Source organism: Sciurus carolinensis, chromosome 4, assembly GCF_902686445.1.
Source record: "Sciurus carolinensis chromosome 4, mSciCar1.2, whole genome shotgun sequence".
Taxonomy (NCBI): domain Eukaryota; kingdom Metazoa; phylum Chordata; class Mammalia; order Rodentia; family Sciuridae; genus Sciurus; species Sciurus carolinensis.
In genome coordinates this window covers 108,986,482-109,007,655 of record NC_062216.1, presented here as the reverse complement: position 1 = coordinate 109,007,655, position 21,174 = coordinate 108,986,482, and positions in this window count along the sequence as shown.

Here is a 21,174-nt window from a genome sequence, read left to right as displayed (position 1 = left end):
TTTTAAAAATATTTTTTAGTTCTTGATGGACCTTTATTTTAATTTATTTTATATAATAAAAATAAAGGTGCTCAGAATTGAAGCCAGTGCCTCACACATGATAGGCAAGTGCTCTCTCACTGAGCCACAATCCCAGCCCCTGGATGCCATGATCTTATATGCTGAAGACTCTAATGACTCCATGAAAAAAATGTTTAGAACTGACAAATTCAGTAAAATTGCAGGATACAAAATCAACATACAAAAATCAGTTGCATTGGTACATGTTAACAATGAACTATCTGAAAAAGAAACTAAGAAAATAATCCCACTTGCAAAGTGTCAGAAAGAATAAAAGACTTAGGAATAAATTTAGCCAAAGAGGTAAAAGATATGTATACACTGAAAACTATAAGACATAAGATAATCATGAAATAAGCTAAAGAAGACGCAAAGAAGTGAAAGATAGTTCATGTTCTTGTATTGGAAGAACTAGTGTTGTTAAAATGTTCATATTAACTATCCAAAGCAGCCCACAGATTCAATACAAACCTAAGAAAAATTACAATGAAATTTCTTACACAAATAGAAGACACAATCTTAAAATTCACAATGGAACTACAAAAGGTCATAAATGGCCAAAGCAATGCTGAACAAGAAGAAAAAACTGGAGACATCACAATTTCTAATTTCAAGTTATGTTACTAGACTCTAGTAATCAAAAAAGTAAGATACTGGCATACAGACAGACAGATAGCCAAAGGAACAAAACAGACACACCAGAAATAAATCTACGCCATTTATAGTCAACTGATTTTTGACAAAGTCCTAAAGAACACACATTGGGAAAGGATAGTCTTTTAAAAACTGATCTTTGAAGGGGGATTCAAGATGATGGATTAGAAGATGGCTGCATTTACAGTTTTGCTTTGTGGCTTGGGATTCAAGCAGTGAGTACTGTTTCTGAGCGAGGTGCACAGAAGAGGGAATTCACGGAAATTCAATATCGGACTCTCAGACTCTTAGAGAACCAAACTTCAGGTACATTGAACAATAATGCACTAAGAGAAAATTAAATAAAAAAGGGAAAGACAGCATAAAAGCATTAAAATCTTATTGGACATGATGAAGTCTAACATATTTAGAGTCTCAGAAAGAAAGAACAGACAGAATGGAACAGAAAAATATAATTTAATATGAAAACCATTTTTCTGGAAGAAAAATGGCAGATGAATAGCAGCCAGTGCATACTGACTGTTCCCAGAGATTGAACTAAATTAACAGTTATGCTGCTGCTGGATGAGAGAGGGAAGCTGGATTTCAATGTAGAGAAGGAGACATCGGTTAAAATACAGGAAAAATAATAAGTAACATAGAAAAGAAGACAGGGTAATAAACTACACCAGTGCCAGTCATGTTGCTTCTCCGCAGGGGGAGGGAAAACTCCCTCCAAAGAAATGAAAAAAGGAATAATAATAGAATTTTATAAATGTAAACCTTACTAAACTCTCTTTTTTAATTTGCATTTCCCTGGTTGCTAAGGGTTGAACACCTTTTTTTTTTTTTTTTCATATATTTTCTGGCCATTTTGTAGTTTTTCTTTTGAGAAGTGTCCATTTAGTTCTTTCACTCATTTCTTTCTTTTTTTTTTTTTTTTCGGTGTAGATGGACACAATATATTTATTTTATTTATTTTTTTAATTTTTATGTGGTGCTGAGGATCAAACCCAGTGCTTTGCATGTGCTAGGCAAGCTCTGTACCACTGAGTCACAACCCAAGCCCCTTGCTCATTTCTTAATTGCATAATTTTTTTGGGAGTGGTAAGTTTTAGAATTCTTATATAGTCTGAATATTAATCTCCTGTTTGAGGAGCAGGTGGCAAAGATCTTCTCCAAGTCTGTAGGCTCTCTTCATGTTCTTAATTTTTCCTTTGCTGTACATATGATTTTTAATTTTATTCCATCCAACTTATTGATTTTTGGTTTTATTTCTTGTGCTTTGGGGGTCTTGTTAAGAAAGTCAGTGCATGTGCCAATATGTTGGAGTGTTAAGCCTATATTTTCTTCTAGTAGTTGCAGAGTTTCTGGTATAATTCCTAGGTCTTTTATCCACTTTGAATTAACATTTTTGCAAGGTGATAGGGGTCTAATTTTATTCTACAATTGTAAGGATATCCATTTTACCCAGCATCATTTGTTAAAAGGGATCTCTTTTTGCCAATGTTTTTGGCACCTTTGTTGAGTGTTAGATGACTTTACCTATGTGGATTTTTCTTTGTGTCTTCTATCCAAAACAGACTCAAAATGCTCCATCAGAAGATTTCTAGAGCTTATGAACAAATAGCAGATTAGCAGGACACACTATCAACATACATAAATCAATTGTTTTCCTGTGGACAATTAATAAATCTGTTGAAAAAGAAATCAGGAAAGCTATCCCATTCACAATTTTGAAAACAAACTTGAGAGTGAATCTACTTAAGAAAGTAAAAAACCTCTACATTGAAATTATGTTCACTGTTTTCACTGAACAATGAAACTGAAGACTGAGGAAGATGGAAACACCTCCAATTTTCTTGCTATGTAGAATTAATGTAAAAGGGTCATACTACCAAAGGCATTATACAGATTCAATGCAATTCATATTAAATGCCAACGACTTTCTTCAGAGAACAAAAAACAAAAAAAGAGTTCTAAAATTTATTTGTAAGAGGGCTGGGGTTGTGGTTCAGTGGTACAGCACTTGTCTGGCATGTGTGAGACACTGAGTTCAATCCTTAGCACCACAAAAAAATAAGTAAGTAAAATAAAGGTATTGTGTCCACCTACAACTAAAAAAATATTTAAAAAAATTCATTTGTAAGAATAAGAGACCCAGAATAGCCAAAACAATACTGAGCAAGAAGAGTGATGCTGGAGGCATCACAATACTGGACCTCAAATTACATAACAGAGCTATAGTAACAAAAACAGCATGGTATTCCCACCACAACAGACATTATACTATGCTTCCAGAACAACAGTGTAAAAGTATATCATTTCCTCCACATACTCTACAGCATTTATTATTGTTTGTATCTTTTTTGAAAAATTATTTATTTTTTAATTTTATACAGACTACGTTTTGATTCATTGTACACAAATAGGGTACATTATTTTGTTTCTATATTTGTACATGATGTAGATTATTCATACCATTTGTGTAATCATACATGTACATAGGGTAATGATGTCTGTCTCATTACACCATTTTTCATACCCTCCTCCCTCTCATTTCCTTCTACAAAGAGTTCCTCCAATCATCTCTGATTCCCCATCCCCCCAGCCCCCATTAAATATCAGTCTCTACTTATCAGAGAAAACATTTGGCCTTTGGTTTTTTGGGATTGGCTTATTTTACTTAGCATGATATTCTCCAGTTTCATCTATTTATTTGCAAATGCCATAATATTATTCTTCTTTATGACTGAATAATATTCCATTGTGTATATATACCACAGTTTCTTTATCCATTCATCTGTTGAAGGGCATCTAGGTTGGTTCCATAATCTAGCTATTCTGAATTGAGCTGCTATAAACATTGATGTGGCTGTGTTACTGTAGTATGCTAATTTTAAGTCCTTTGGGTATATACTGAGGAGTGGGATAACTGGGCCAAAGGGTGGGTCCATTCCAAGTTTTCTGAGGATTCTCCACACTGCTTTCCAGAGTGGCTGCACCAATTTCCAACTCCACCAGCAATGTATGAGTGTGCCTTTTTCCCCACATCCATGCCAACATCTATTATTGTTTGTTTTCTTGATAATAGCCATTCTAATTGGAGTAAGATGAAATCTTAGAGTTGTTTTAATTAGCATTTCTCTAATTACTAGAGATGTTGAACACTTTTTCATATATTTATTAATTGTCTGTATGTCTTTTTCTGTAAAGTGTCTGTCCAGTTCCTTGGCCCATTTATTGATTGGGTTCTTAGCATTTTTGGTGTAAAGTTTTGTAAGTTCTTTATAAATTTTGGCGATAAATGCTCTATCTGAAGTATGTGTGGAAAAGATTTTCTCCCACTGTGTAGTTCTCTTTTCACATTATTGATTGTATCATTTGCTGAGAAAAAGCTTTTTAGTTTGAGTCCATCCCATTTATTGATTCCTGCTTTGATTTCTTGTGCTTTGGGGGTCTTGTTAAGGATGTCTGATCCTAAACCAGCATGATGAAGATTTGGGTCTACTTTGTCTTCTATTAGGTGCAGGGTCTCTGGTCTAATTCCTAAGTCCTTGATCCATTTTGAGTTGAGTTTTGTACAGGGCGAGAGATAGAGGTTTAATTTCATTTTACTGCATATAGATTTCCAGTTTTGACAGCACCATTTGTTGAACAGGCTATCTTTTCTCCATTGTATGTTTTTAGCTCCTTTGTCTAGTATGAGGTGACTGTATTTATGTTGTTTGTCTCTGTGTCTTCTATTCTGTACCATTGGTCTGCCTGTCTATTTTGGTGCCAATACCATGCTGCTTTTGTTACTATTGCTCTGTAGTATAGTTTAAGGTCTAGTATTGTGATACCTCCTGCTTCACTTTTTCCATTCAGGATTGTTTTGTCTATTTGAGGTCTCTTGTTCTTCCAAATGAAGTTCATGATTGCTTTCTCTACTTCTGTGAGGAATGGCATTGGGATTTTAATTGGAATTGCATTAAATCTGTGTAGCACCTTTGGTGGAATGACAATTTTGACAATGTTAATTCTGCCTATCCAAGAATGTGGGAGAATTTTCCATCTTCTAAGGTTTTCTTCAATTTCTTTATTTAGTGTTCTGTAGTTCTCATTGTAGAGGTCTTTCATCTCTTTTGTTAGATTGATTATACAAGTATTTTATTTTATTTTTTGAGGCTATTGAGGATGGAGTGGTTTTCCTAATTTCTCTTTCAGAGGATTCATCATTTATGAATAGAAATGCATTAGATTTACATGTATTGATTTTATGTCCTGCTACTTTGCTGAATTCATTTATTAGTTCTATAAGTTTTCTAGTGGAGTTTTTTTTGGATCCTCTAAATATAGAATCATGTCATTGGCAAATAGTGACTACTTGGTTCTTCTTTTCCTATTTGTATCCCTTTAATTTCTTTGGCCTGTCTAATTGCTCTGGCTAGAGTTTCAAGGACAATGTTGAATAGAAGTGGTAAAAGAGGCATCCCTGCCTTATTCCAGTTTTTAGAGGGAATGCTTTCAATTTTTCTCCATTAAGAATGATGTTGGCTGTGGGCTTAGCATAGATAGCCTTTACAATGTTGAGGTATGTTCCTACTATTGCTATTTTTTCTAGTGTTTTAAGCATGAAGGGGTGCTGTATTTTATCAAAAGCTTTCTCAGCATCTATTGAAATAATTGTATGATTCTTAACTTTAAGCCTATTGATGTGATGAATTACATTTATTGATTTCTGGATGTTGAACCAACCTTACATCCCTGGGATAAACCCCACTTGATCATGGTGCACAAATTTTTTAAATATATTTTTGTATGTGATTTACCAGTATTTTGTTAAGGATTTTTGCATCTATGTTCATCAGGGATATTGGTATAAAGTTTTCTTTCCTTGATGAGTCTTTGTGTGGTTTTGGTATCAGAGTGATACTAGCCTCATAGAATTAATTTGGAAGGGTTCCTTTCTTTTTTAATTCCTGGAATACTTTGAGAGGTATTAGAATGAATTCTTTGAAAGTCTTGTAGAATTTGGCTGAGAATCCATCTGGTCCTGGGCTTTTCTTGGTTGGTAGGCTTTTGATGGCTTCTTCTATTTTGGTGCTTGAAATTGATGTGTTTAAATTGTACATGTCTTCCTGATTCAGTATGGGAGGATCATATGTCTCTAAAAATTTGTCAATGTCTTTGATATTTTCTATTTTGTTCAGGTATAGATTTTCAAAGTAGCTTCTAATTATGTATTTCAATGATGTCTGTCATGATCTTTCCTTTTTCATCACAAATTTTAGTAATTTGAGTTTTCTCTTTCCTTCTCTTCATTAGTGTAGTTAAGGGTTTATCAATTTTGTTTTCTTTTTCAAAGAGCCAACTTTTTGTTTTGTCAATTTCTTGAATTCTTTCTCTTGTTTCAATTTCATTGATTTCAGCTCTGATGTTAATTTCCTGTCTTCTACTAATGTTGGTGTTGATCTGTTCTTCTTTTTCTAGGACTTTGAGATGTAATGTTAGGTCATTCAGTTGTTGACTTTTTATTTTTTTAACATATGAGTTCAATGCAATGAACTTTCCTCTTAGTACTGCTTTCAGAGTGTCCCAGAGACTTTGATATATTGTATTGTTGTTCTCATTTACCTCTAAGAATTTTTTATTTCTTCCCTGATGTCTTCTGTTATCACTGCATTATTCAATAGCATATTATTTAGTCTCAGGTATATGAATAGTTTTTGTTTGTTATTTTATTGTTCATATCTAATTGCATTCCATTACGGTCTGATAGAATACAGGGTAGGATCTCTATTTTTTCATGTTTACTAATGGCTTCTTTATGGCATAGCATATGGTCTATTTTGGAGAAGGATCCATGAGCTGCTGAGAAGAAAGTGTATTCACTCTATGACAGATGAAATACTCTGTAAATGTCCATTCAGTCTATATCATTGATTGTATTATTTAGTTCTATAGTTTCTTTGTTTAGTTTTTGTTTGGAGGATCTGTTCAGTGGTGAGAGCAATGTGTTAAAGTTCCCCACTATTAATGTGTTTTGGTTTATATGATTCTTAAAATTGAGAAGGGCTTGTTTGATGTACATAGATGCTCCATTGTTTGGGGTATAAATATTTAAAATTATTATGTCTTCCTGATTTATGGTTCCCTTTAGCAGTATGAAATGTCCTTCTTTATCCCTTCTGCCTAACTTAGGTTCGAAGTCCACTTTATCTGATATGAGGATGGAGACCCCCGCTTTTTTACTGAGTCCATGTGCATGGTAGGTTTTTCCCCATCTTTTCACCTTTAGTCTGTGGATGTCTTTTTCTATGAGATGAGTCTCTTGAAGGCAGCATATTGTTTGGTCTTTCTTTTTTAATACAATCTACCAGTCTGTCTTTTGAATATTGAGTTTAGGCCATTGACATTCAGGATTATTATTGTGATATGATTTGTATTCTGGTCATTTTGGCTTATTTTTGGTTTTTAACTTGAATTGGTTTCTTCTTTGATTGGCTTTTCCTTTAGGTTAGTTCCTCCCTTTGCTGACTTGTATTGTTGCCTTTTGCTTCCTCCTCACAAAATATTTTGCTGAGAATGTTTTGTAGGGCAGTTTCTCTATTTGTAAATTCTTTTAACTTGTTTATCATGGAAAGATTTTATTTCATCATCAAATCTGAAGGTTAGTTTTGCTGGGTATAGGATTCTTGGTTGGCATTCATGTTCTTTCAGAGTTTGAAATATATTGTTCCATACCATTCTTGCTTTTAGAGTCTGAGCTGAGAAATCTGCTGATATTTGTATTGGTTGCCCCTTATATGTAATCTGATGCTTTTCTCTTACAGCATTTAAAATCCTATCTTTATTTTGTATGTTAGACATTTTCATTATAATGTGTCTTGGTGTGAATCTGTCGTGATTTTGTGCATATGGTGTTCTGTAAGCCTCTTGTATTTGATTTTCCATTTCATTTTTCAGGTTTGGGAAATTTCCTGATGTTATTTCATTGAACAGGTTGTTTGTGCCCTTGGTTTGTATCTGTGTGCCTTCCTCAATCCCAATAATTCTTAAATTTGGTCTTTTCATGATATCCCATAATTCTTGGAGGTTCTATTCATGACTTCTTAACATCTTCTCAGTTTGTTCAACTTTATTTTCAATATTAAATATTTTGTCTTCATTGTCTGAAATTCTCTCTTCCACAAGATCTATTCTGTTGGTGATGCTTTCTATTGAGTTAATTTGGTTTATCGTTTCTTCCATTTCAAGTATTTTTTTTTCCCTAAATCTCTATCTCTTTATTGAAGTGTTCTTTTGCTTCCTGCATTTGCTCTTTTAACTGTTTACTGGAATGGTAATGCATTGCCTGCTTTTGCTCTCCTATCTTGTCTTCTGCTTCACAGATCATTTTATGTATGCAGATTCTAAACTCTTTTTCTGTCATTTCTACTGCCATGCTGTCATTGGATTCTATCAAAATAGTATTTTGGTTTGTTAGGGACACTTTATTCCCGTTTTTTCATATTGCTTCTATATATTTCCCTCTCGCAGTGAAGAACAGAGATATTGAAGTTTCCCCCTTGCAGGCTTATTATGGTCCTGCAGTTTTCCACTATCTCTCCTTTGAAGGGGAGTCAATACTAGTAGCACCCAATACAGAAAAAATGCAACCCTGAACCAGACAGCCCCTATAAAGACTTTAACATTATTGTAATGAACAGGATGAGTTTGATTACTATTTACAGTATTTCTAGAACAAGAGGATTGGAAGGGTGTAGGATGTAAGTGAATAAATAGAGGTACCTGTCAAAGGGCCTCCAGTCTCCTGTAGGTGTCTCAGGAAGGGAGCCACCCTTCCAATGATGATGGCCACGCCCTCAGGAATGATTCAAAATGCCTGCACCAGCCTCCAAAGAAGCTGGGGAACCCCAGTGAGGGTGCGCTGAGTCAGCACGGAGGGAGGCGCAGTGTCTCTCAGCAGTAGGATGGCAGGTGGGCAGGCTCAGCTATCGGCCTGTCCTTGGTGTGGGGGCAAGCTGGAGGGCTCAGCGCTGGCATCTGACCTTGGTTTGTTTATTGTTTGTAATCTTGATTGCTATCATTCTAACTTGATCAAGATAAAATCTCAGTGTAGTTGTTAAAAAATTTTTTTATTTGTTCTTTTGGACATAACTTTCCTATGTTCATGTAGGAATACATGACCAGTGTAACTCCACATCATCTTCAGCCACAAGAACGGGATCCTAATTAGAACAAGTTATACTCAGTGCAGTTTTAATTTCCATTTCCCTAATTGCTAATAATGAACATTTTTTTTCACACATTTTTTGTTGGCCATTTTTATTTCTTTTTTTAAGAAATGTCTGTTTAATTAATTTTCTCATTTATTAATTGGGGTTTTTTTTGGTGGTAAAGTCTTTTGAGTTAATTATATACTCTGGCTATTAATCCTCTGTCAGAAGAGTAGCAAGCAAATATTTTCTCCCATTCTGTAGGTTCTCTATTCACATTCTTTTTTGGGGGAGGGTTACTGGGGACTGAACTCAGGGGCAATCAACCACTGAGCCACATCCCCAGTCCTTTTTGTATTTTATTTAGAGACAGGGTCTCACTGGGTTGCTTAGCACCTCACTTTTGCTGAGGTTGACTTTGAACTCATGATCCTCTTGCCTCAACCTCTGAGCACATTAATTCTTTTGCTGTACAGAAGCTTTGTAATTTGATGCCATCTATTTATTAAATCTTGGCATTATTTCCTGAGTTTTGAGGGTCATATTGAGAAAGTCCTTGCCTGATCCTATATATTGGGGTGTGGACCCTACTTTTTTTTTCTACAAGTTGCATAGTTTCTGGTCTAATTCCTAGGTCTTTGATTCACTTTGAATTGAATTTTGTGCAGTGCAAGAGATAAAGAACTAGTCTCATTAGTTGACATATGGATAACCAGTTTTCCCAGAATCATTTGTTAAAAAAGGCTATTTTTGCTCCAGCATATGTTTTTGGTAGTTTTGTCAAGGATCAGGTGACTGTATGTGTGCGGGTTTGTCTCTGTGCCTTCTATTCTATATCATTGGTCTATGTGTGCTATTCTATATCATTGGTCTATATGTTTTTATGTCAATACCATATATGTTAATATAACTCTGTAGTAAATTTTGAAGTTGGATATTGTGATGACCCAAGCATTTTTTTTTTTAAAGCATGGAGTTGCTTTGGCCATTCTATATCTTTTGTTCTTCCAAATGAATCATAGTATTTTTTTTTCTAGTTCTGTGAAGAATATCATTGATGGGAATTGCATTGAATCTGTGTATTTCTTTAGGTAATATGGTCATTTTGACGATATTAATTCTGCCTATCCATGAACATAGGAAGTCTTTCCATGTGTGTCTTCTTCAATTTCTTTCTTCTGTGTACTATAGTTTTCATTATAGAGTTTTTTCATTACCTTGGTTATGTTTATTCCTAGGTACTTTTTAAAGGTTATTGTGAATGGGCTTGTTTTCCTGATTTCTTTCTCAGCAGATTCATTAATGGTATATGGGAAAGTCATTGATTTTTGTATTCCTATTTCGTAACCTGCTACTTTGCTGAATTTGTTTATTACTTCTAGTGGTCTTCTGGTAGAGCTTTTTGGATTTTCTAAGAATAGGCTCATATCATCAGAAAATTGATAATTTGACTTCTCCCTTTCATATTTTTCTCTCTTTTAAATTCCCTTCTCTTCCACAATTGCTCTGGTTAGAATTTCTAGTACTATATTTAATAGGAGCAGTGAGAGTGGACATCCTTATCTTGTTCTGAACTTTAAAGAAAATGCTTTCAATTTTTCCCCATTCACCATAATGTTGCCTTTGTGTTTGTCATGTATAGCCATTATGATGTTTTGGAAGTTTCCTTCTATTCTTAGTTTCTTCTGTGTTTTATCATGAATAGGTGCTAAATTTTGTTGAAGGTTGTCTCTGCATCTATTGATATGAATACATGATTTTTGTCCATGATTTTGGTGAATTATATTCATTAATTTGTGTATATTAAATCATCCTTACATCCCTGGAATAAAATCAACTTGGTCATGATATAACATCTTCTTGATATATTGTACATAATTTGCTTATTTTTTTAAGGATTTTTATGTCTAAGTTCATCAGGAATATTGGTCTGTAGTTTTCCTTGATATGTCCTTATCTAATTTTGGTATGAGGGTGATATTGGGTTTCATAGAGTAAATTTGGAAGTGTTCTATATCTTTCTATTTCGTGAAATAATTTGGGGAACAATGACATAGTTCTTTAACAGTCTGGTAGAATTCATATGAGAATCCATCTGGTCCTGGGTTTTCTTTGTTGGAAGGTTTTTATTACTGCTCCTATCTCAATGCTAGATATTGATCCTCTTGATCCTATTGTCCTCTTGATTCAACTTTGGCAGGTCATATATCTAGAAATGTATATACTTCTTTAGATTTTCTAGTTTATTGGAATATAAGTTTTCAAAATAATCCATAATGATCCTGTAGATTTGTGATGTCTGTAGTTTTCTTTCCTTGATATGTCCTGTGGTAATTTCTCTTTCTTTACCTCTAATTTTATTAATTTGGGTGTTCTTTTTCTTTTTGTTTTGGGGAGGGGTACCAGAAATTGAACTCAGGGTCACTCAACCACTAAGTCACATCCCAAGTCTTATTTTGTGCTTTATTTAGAGACAGAGTCTTACTGGGTTGCTCATAACCTCACTTTTGCTGAGGCTGGCTTTGAACTCAAGATCCTCCTATCTCAGCCTCTCGAGCTGCTGGGATTAAAGGCATGTGCCACTGTGCCAACTTCTTTTTGTTTTGATTAGTTTGGCTAAGGCTTATGAATCTTGTTTATCTTTTCAAAGAACCAACTCTTAATTTTTTTTTCAAGAACTAGTGACTTTCATTTTTTAAAAAGTACAAATCTGTTAAAAAATTTCAATCAGTATATGCATATATGTAGAACAACATACTAGTTATGTTAAGTGCTACAAATCAATGTGAATCCAATGGAATGGAAAAAACCACACATTTAAGCTCTAAGAACTATTTTTTCTCTATATATTAACATTTTCTCAAATACACACATGTCAAATACACAGAGATAACTGTAAAATGTGCAAGAAAGGACCCCTGAAATTACATGTGTGTGTGTGTGTGTGTGTGTGTGTGTGTGTTGTATACATATATATATATATATATATATATATATATATATATATATGTATAACTGTGGGTGTTTCTGCCATATCTCTCATGGATGAGAAAAGGGTTAACTGCCAGAGGATGATGTTGGCTATAAATCAATTAATTACATATAAACTTATCTAATCAATAAACACACAAGAGCTGATACTCTTTTTAAATGAGAGGAGGAGTGATGGATTTGGCTATACCAGGTCTGGCCTCTAACAACATGGAGTAGCCCACCACTCCTTTATTTATAGTTACACAGGTAAAGGGGCCCACACCAGGAGGAGCTTCTTCTGTGATGAACAGGATGGATTGGAGTTAGGGGAGCCAATTTGCTCAGGGAAACTATCATAGAACAAACAGGGAACCACTCCCACACAGTGCCACATACTCCCTGTGATCTGAGACAGTCCTCCATGGCTGCCAGTTCCTAGGAGTCAGGCCTCTGTGTCCCGTAGCTCAACCATGTCTGATTCTCTTAGATAAGGATGGCTCCCTACTGTAACCTTTCTAACACAGAACACAGGCACTGGGCCCAGCCAGGGCTGGGGAAAGGTGCCCACTCTCATGCCTAGGCCAAAAGTTGGTAAATAAGAGTAAAGGATGACAAACCCGTAACATGGCACCTATAGCAAGGATGGCAAATCACAAACATCCTAAATAATTGTTTCATAAATCTTTTATTATGATGATTAAAAAAAAAGTTGTGCCCCCCCTTTCCCTACCACAGTAGCTGCTGTTGGAATCATTGCTGCAGCCATTACACAATCCAGGAGCCTGTTTCTGCCTGCTCCAGGAAAGGTCAGGGTTTGGAAAACCTTTTGTTGGGTGGGAAGGGGAGGGGATTCTGGAAAGAGTGGTTCTTTGTGTGATACGTGTGGGTTTTCAACACTGCCATAAATATTGAACCGTCACCTGGGGTTATATACAGTAAGACTTTGGGTTCTCCATGGGGTTGGGACCAGGCTGATGGGTCCCACAGCAGGCCGGGGTGGGTCCGAGGGTGGTTGGAGCATCCCTGAGGCAGCAGGCAACAAGGGCGGCCTGCTAGGATGTGCTGGCCCCACACGTGGTTCGTTCAGGGCAGCAACCCTAGCTGAGGGTAGGAGAGGAAAGGACTAGAACCAGAGAATGAAAGTGGGGGGCTCAGCCAGACCCTATGGGGGCTCAGCCAGATCCTAGAGGGCAGGGATCAGGCTCCAGCTCTTCATTTTATTGATCATTTGTATATTTTAGTTTGCTCTCATTTTATCAACTTAAGCTCTGATCTTAATTAATTACTACCTTATACTGGTTTTGGAATTGGTTTGTTTTTGTTTTTAAGGCTTTGAGATGCCTTTTTTAATGTGGGATCTTTCTGATTTCCTTATGTAGGCACCAATAGTTATAAACTCTCTTCTTAAAATTGCCCTTTAAATCAGGAAGACATAACGATAGTAAATATTTACGCCCCAAACAATGGTGCATCCCTGTACATCAAACAAATCCTTCTCAATTTCAGGAATCACATGGACCACAACACAATAATTCTGGGTGACTTTAATGCACTGCTCCACCAGATAGATCTTTCAAACAAAAACCAACCAAAGAAACCAGAGAACTCAATAACACAATCAATAACCTAGACTTAATAGACATATATAGAATATTCCATCCATCAACAAGCGGATACACTTTCTTCTCAGCACCACATGGAACCTTCTCGAAAATAGACCATGTGTTATGCCACAAAGCAACCCTTAGGAAATGCAAAAAAATTGAGATACTGCCTTGTGTTCTATCAGATCATAATGGACTGAGAGTAGAAATCAATGAGAAAATAAAAAACAGAAATTACTCCAACACCTGGAGACTAAATAATATGGTATTGAATGAAACATGGATAACAGAAAACATCAGGGAGGAGATAAAAAAATTCTTAGAGGTCAATGAGAATGACGATACAACACATCAAAATCTCTGGGACACTATGAAAGCAGTACTAAGAGGAAAATTCATTGCGTGGAGCGCATTCCAGAAAAGAATGAAAAGTCAACAACTAAATGACCTAACATTACAGCTCAAAGCCCTAGAAAAGAAGAACAGAATAATAGCAAAAGTAGTAGAAGACAGAAAATAATTAAAATCAGAGCTGAAATCAATGAAATTGAAACAAAAGAAACAATTCAAAAAATTGACAAAACAAAAAGTTGGTTCTTTGAAAAAGTAAACAAAATAGACAAACAGTCACACTAACAAAGAGAAGGAGAGCGAAGACTCAAATTACTAAAATTTGTGATGAAAAAGGAAATATCACGACAGACACCACTGAGATACATAACAGAATGAGAAGTTACTTTGAAAATTTGTATTCCAACAAAATAGAAATTACCGAAGACATTGACAAATTTCTAGAGACATATGCTCCTCCCAAGCTGAACCAGGAGGACAGACACAATTTAAACAGATCAATATCAAGCAATGAAATAGAAGAAGCCATTAAAAATCTACCATCCAAGAAAAGCCCAGGACCAGATGGATTCTCAGCTGAGTTCTAGGAGACCTTCAAAGAAGAACTCGTTCCAATACTTCTCAAAGTATTTCAGGAAATAGAAAAGGAGGGTACCCTACCGAACTCATTCTATGAAGCTAATATCACCCTCATACCCAAACCAGGCAAAGAAACATTGAGGAAAGAAAATTTTAGACCAATATCCTTGATGAATATAGATGCAAAGATCCTTAACAAAATATTGGCAAACCATATCCAAAAACATATTAAGAAAATCGTGCACCATGATCAAGTGGGGTTCATCCCTGGAATGCAAGGATGGTTTAACATCTGTAAATCAATAAACATAATCCATCATGTCAATAGACTTAAGGATCAGAATCATATGGTCATTTCAATTGATGCAGAAAAAGCATTTGACAAAATACAACACCCCTTCATACTCAAAACACTAGAAAAAATAGGGATAGTAGGAACATACCTGAACATTGTAAAGGCTATTTATGCTAAGCCCATGGCCAACATCATTCTTAATGGAGAAAAACTGAAACCATTCCCTTTAAAAATGGAAACAAGACAGGGATGTCCTCTTTCACTACTTCTATTCAACATTGTCCTCAAAACTCTAGCCAGAGCAATTAGGCAGACCAAAGAAATTAAAGGGATATGAATAGGAAAAGAGGAACTTAAGCTGTCACTATTTGCTGATGACATGATTCTATATTTAGAGGATCCAAAAACCTCCTCCAGAAAACTTCTGGACCTCATCAATGAATTCAGCAAAATAGCAGGCTATAAAATCAACATGCATAAATCTAAAGCATTTTTATATGGAAGTGATGAAACAGCTGAAAGGGAAATGAGGAAAACAACTCCATTTGCAATAGCCTCAAAAAAAATAAAATACTTGGGCATCAATTTAACCAAAGAGGTAAAAGATCTCTACAATGAAAACTACAAAACACTGAAGAAAGAAATTGAGGAAGACCTTAGAAGATGGAAAGATCTCCCATGTTCTTGGATAGGCAGAATTAATATTGTCAAAATGGCCATACTACCAAAAGTGCTATACAGATTCAATGCAATTCCAATTAAAATCCCAATGACATACCTTACGGAAATAGAGCAAGCAATCATGAAATTCATCTGGAAGAATAAGAAACTCAGAATAGCTAAAGCAATCCTTAGCAGAAAGAATGACACAGGGGGTATCACAATACCAGAACTTCAACTATACTACAAAGAACTTCAACTATACTACAAAGCAATAGTAACAAAAACAGCATGGTATTGGCACCAAAATAGACAGGTACAGAATAGAGGACACAAACCCAAATAAATACAATTTTCTAATACTAGACAAAGGTGCCAAAAATATGCAATGGAGAAAATTGCCCTCTAAGTGCTGGAGTTTCTGGTATATTGTATCACTATTCTCATTTAAGAACTTTACATTTCTCTTCTGATTTCTTCAGTCACACATTCATAATTCAAAAGTGTGTTGTTCAATCTTGTGTTTATATGTTATGTAGGATTTCTTGTGTTTATTTCGAATTTCATTTTACTATGATCAAATAAATGCAAAGAATTTTGTCATTATTTGTACTTGCTAAGTCAGTTTGTGGTCTAAATTATGGTTTAATTTGAAGGTTTCCATGAGCAGCTTAGAAGAAAGTGTATTCAGCTGTTGTTTGGATGGAGTATTCTATAGATGTCTGTTAAGTTCATTTTATTTATAATATTTTTAGGTCCAAATTGTCTTTACTGAGTTTATATCCAGATGACCTCTTTATTGGTGAGAGAAGTATGCTGAAATCACCTAGTATTATTATACTGGAGTCTATCTGAGGCTTTAATTTGAGTAGTGTCTGTTTTTATGTAATTAGTTGCACCAACATATGGGGCAAAAATATTTCCTATCATTTTATCTTCTTTTTGGATTTTTCCCTTTGCCAGTATGAAACAACACTCTCTGTCTCTTCGGATTAATTTTGGCGTGGTGTCTGCTTTGTTAGATATGAGAGTAGGTATTCTGCTTGTTTTTGGCCTCTGGTTGCATGGTATATAAATTTCCATCTTTTCACTTTAAGCCTGGTACTGTATTTGCCTGTAGTTGGATCTTATTTTTAAAATCTATTCTGCAAACGTATATTGTTTAATTGGAGAATTGAAACCATTTCCATTCAATGTTATTATAGAGAGATATTAATTCCTGTCATTTTGTTTCTAAATGTTTAATCTGGTCCTATTTCTCATTTGTCTAGTTACTCTTCAAATGAGATATGTCCATTTGTGAACTCTGGGGTTTGTTTTTTATTTCTTCTGTGTGCAGTATTTAAGTATTTTCTGTAGTGCTAGCTTAGTAGACATGAATTCTAGTTTCTGCTTGTTTTGGAAGGTTTTTATTTCTCTGTGATTCTGAAGGATAACTTTACTGGATGTAACTATCTTTGTTGACAGTGTTTTGTTTTTTTTTTTTTTCTTTCAGGGCTTAGAGCATATCATTCCAAGCCCTCTTGGATTTTAGAGTTCATGCTAGAAAATCAGATGTAATTCAGATTGGCTTATCTCTAGAAGTGTCCTGATATTTTTATCTTAAGCTTTTAAAAATTTGATCCTTGGTTCTGTATGTTAGGCATTTTAATTATGTGTTGAGGAGATGTTCTTTTTTGATCCTGTATCTGAATGTCCATCATTCTCAAGGTTTGGAAAATTTTGTATTATTTTCCTGAAGTGGTTATCCATGCTATTAGTCTGCATCTCACAACCCTCTTCAATTTCAACGACTCTTAAATTTGGTCTCTTAATGTTGACCCAGAGTCCTTGTATATTCTGGTCATGGTAACTTATTTTAATACTGTCTGAGTGTTCAAGGTCAACCACTTTGTCTTTCAGCTCTGAGATTGTGTTCTGCATCTACTCTATTAGAGACTACTCTATTAGAGACTTTTGACTGAACATTTTATTGTGTTTCATTTCAAGGTTTCTGTTCAGTTCTTTTTCAATATCTCCATCTCCCTATTAATTGCTTATTTATACCCTGTACAGACTTCCTTAATTCATTCAGTTGTTTTTCTGTGTTCTCTTGAAATTCATTGATTATTTTTGTAGTCATTCTTTTGAATTCTTTATTATTTTATTTAATTCAATATCTTTAGAGTCAGTTTCTGGTGAACTGTGAACTATAGGAGGGGCCAGGTTACCTCTTGTTTCATATATCTTGTATTCCTTTCTTGGGTTTTGTGCATGTCTTGGTATGGATTTCTCTTTCACTCATATGTTTGGGCCTTCTTAGGGTCCAGTCTTCTCTTGCCAATGTATCCTAGAGTGATGTAGAATGAGACCCCTCATAGGAAAGGTATCCAGTGTCTTTGTGTTAATTTTGTTTTTGCTGTAAGAGTGAACCATGAGTGGGACTTAAACCCCACCAAACCCCAGACATTCCTATTTGGGACCTGGTCATTAGTTTTTTGTCATTGCTATTCTTTGTATTAAAGTATCACTGAAGTTTGAGCATGGTTAATTTGTTTGTGGAGCAAGTTGTGCTTTCTCCTGGCTGGGTTTAGTTCAGCAGTGGAGTCTCTACCCTGTGAACTTGTAGTATCCCTGTAGATTCAAAGCACCTCAGAGAAAAATGGGAAATAAACAATTGATACAACTAAAGAAAATAATGTACAGCATTAAAATACTCAGGGCCTCCTATGACATCTACAACACTACCACAAAAACAGGAATGGTGAGGTCAGCAATTGCCAATAGCAAAAACAATAAATAGCCATGAATTAGATCTGCTATTAAACAGCAGGTATCAACTATGACATTCACAGAATTAATAACTGAATAAGATGAATGATGGGAGCAGGAGTTATATAAATTAAAGAGTTCTAAAATATAGATCATCAAAATATCATAGGAAGGTAAAAGAAAGTTTGGAATGTTCAAATTGTGAACAGAGAAAACAGAAGAGATATAGAAAGTGATGGTTATAGAGGAGGAGGGGGATAAGTTCAGATCTTTTCTGCAGGTTGTTTTCATGCCATATTTGCCCATCAGATTTCTCCCTGTATGATACCCGCACTCTGTGGTGAACCAGTGTCACTGTTGCTGCCACAACCGGACTGGCTCTAATGTATGCTGTTTTGTTCTTTGTTCATTGCACCTGAATTTTGAGTTTCTGAGAGACTTTGACTGTCTGATATTGAATTTCTTTTGCCCACCTCATTGAGAAGAAGTATTCCTGCTGTCTGAATCCTGAGCCACAGAGCAACTGGAAATGCAGCCTTTTTTCTAAACTGCTATGGTGAATTTTCTGATAACATTTTTAATACTGTTGAATTAACAGGTGAATAGAGAGTACCCTTGTCTAGTCTTTGTTTTCAGTACAATAAAATAATTATGGTATCTTTTATTTTAAAAATTCTCCATTAATTTTATGAAATCATAATGTAAAATTATATTTGAACAAATGTCAAGTGACCATCTAATGAGGTGAAGAGTTTTAAAAACTTACTTTTATTGGTATAATGCATTCTACTTATCATTTTTATCACCCTGGGGATTAAATTCTCTATTGTATAGTTACTTAATATGTTCATTTACTCAGATTTTCTTTAGAAAAATAACTACTTTTCTTACCCTGTGATATATGTATTTTATCTGCAATCTCCATCTTTGATGAATATTCTAAATAGTCCTTTCTCATCTGAAGTGCTTTGGGACTAGGTGGACTTTCCACAGCTCAGGGGATAACTGTTGGAATGGTATACCAAAACTATAAAGACCACAGAATATTAAAAATGAAAGGAGACTTCAGAACATTTTCTAGTTATGCCTACTTATTTTTATAAGGGAGGAAACTGATGCCCGTACAGAAAATTAACTTAGACAAATTCAGAATTAACTTATGACTTTATAATCCAGGATTTCCTCCCATTGTATAATGCTATTCTTTGAACCAACTGCAATATCATACTTGGAAAATCTATCACTACATTCTACTACCCAAGAAGAACCAAGAGGTCGATTTTTTTTACGTCACATTTATTTCCTCTGTTGTTTGTTTGCTGGCTCCTTTGTGTAGCAATTGGGATGTGCTTGGGTTTCATTTGATTTCTAAGCTCCCAGTTGCAGCCATAGACTGTGGCAGGACTGCCCATAGGCACAAATCCCTCTTCTTGATTCAGTAATGTTTACCTAATATCTTCTTTTTCAGCCAACTGAGCTGAGCTCTAGATATAGTCACGTGGTTGGAAAAAAAAGAAAGTTATTCTCCTTGCTAGATGTTTTATAGGCAAGTGGCTCTGAGGTGATAACAGTCCTCATGGGGATGCTTCCCCCCTTCCGCCCCCTCTCAAGATAGCCCACATGAACTGAAGGAGAAGATCCATTAGTCGAAGACCATATTCTCTCCAAGTATCATCCACTTAAGGTTTTTCACTGTCCTATGTTCGCTCTCCATCTTGTACTAAAAAGAAAGGAAGCTTTCTGTCTTAATATCTGAACCCAAACTGGGTTTTAAGTGATGACAGAAGTTTTGTGTTTGTGTTCCTTTAGAGACATGTAACATTGTTGCCAAAATATTGGACTATTTTGTGGATTGTGATTATTTATAGGGGAAACAAAATATTTAAAAGACTATTTAAGAAAATACAGAGATTCACTGTAAAAAGTCACAGGTAGATGAAACCTATAACTCAGATTCTGTCTTGAAAGGAATTCACAATAAGCCCCAGAAAGGGCTGTCTAGGATGTGGGCAAAAGAGACAGTCTTCTTTTCCATGCGGTGTGTCAGATGAGTGTAGAAAACAGGAGGGCTAAAGGGGTTGAGGAAATGGACCGTCCCTTAATCAGTGCCTTTGCGGGCCTCATGCTCAAGTACCATACAAAATAGAACCCTGACAAGGAGTCTATCATGCAAGTACTGTTTTACTCTTGATACTGAATTAAGTTCCAAAAGTAATGTTTAGTTTCCAGAGCTCGTTACAGAGGAAATTATAGGCCTCACACTTATTAGTGTATTTTAAAGCTATCTACCATTATTCCATCTTTTTATCCCACAACTGTATCTCCCTGATTCCTGAACACTCCTTCCTATACAGAACTATGCATGCCTGACACACACTCTTTGGCTATTTGTCTTAATCACAGAGATAAAAAAAAAAAAAAATTCTGGCCTGATCCTGCCCTTATCTCTCTACCTTCTCACCCAGTGGTGACCCTTGCACTGGGCTGTAACTATGTGCTAGGAGATGCTCAGTCATGTTGGGATGAGTAACTACGAGACTTCTGTTCTTGAGTACAGCAGGGTAGGCAGGATGGTGGTTGAGGGAAAGGCAAACTCGGTAAAACACCTGGTGGAAGCAGAGGAGTCCTTGTTCTTTGATGATAAAATTAGGGTCCAGGGTGGTAAGCTGACTGGCCAGCATCCTGTATCTTCAGGTTGTGGGAAGGGGCTCTTGATGCCTGCTCTCCCATGCTGATCTCCGATTTGACCTTTATGGGTGTAGAGAGATCTGGAGGCCTGGTGTTTCTATACCAAATAAGAGGAGGTTGTGGATGTATGAGGGAAAGAGATCCCACCCTCTGATTTCCCTTCCTGCCTTCACTGTCCTTAGGGATTTTGTTGTCACACTCCACCAGGAATGGGCAAGCACTGACTCTGGGACTGCGAATCCCTGATGAAACGGGGCTCACAGGAAAAAGCTCTTGCTGGGCACTAGGAGATTAAGTGTCATAACCTGACAGAACCTCTGTTTTCATAAAGAAAATTCCTCCTGCTTGCTTCAGAGGATTATTAAGATCATAGATT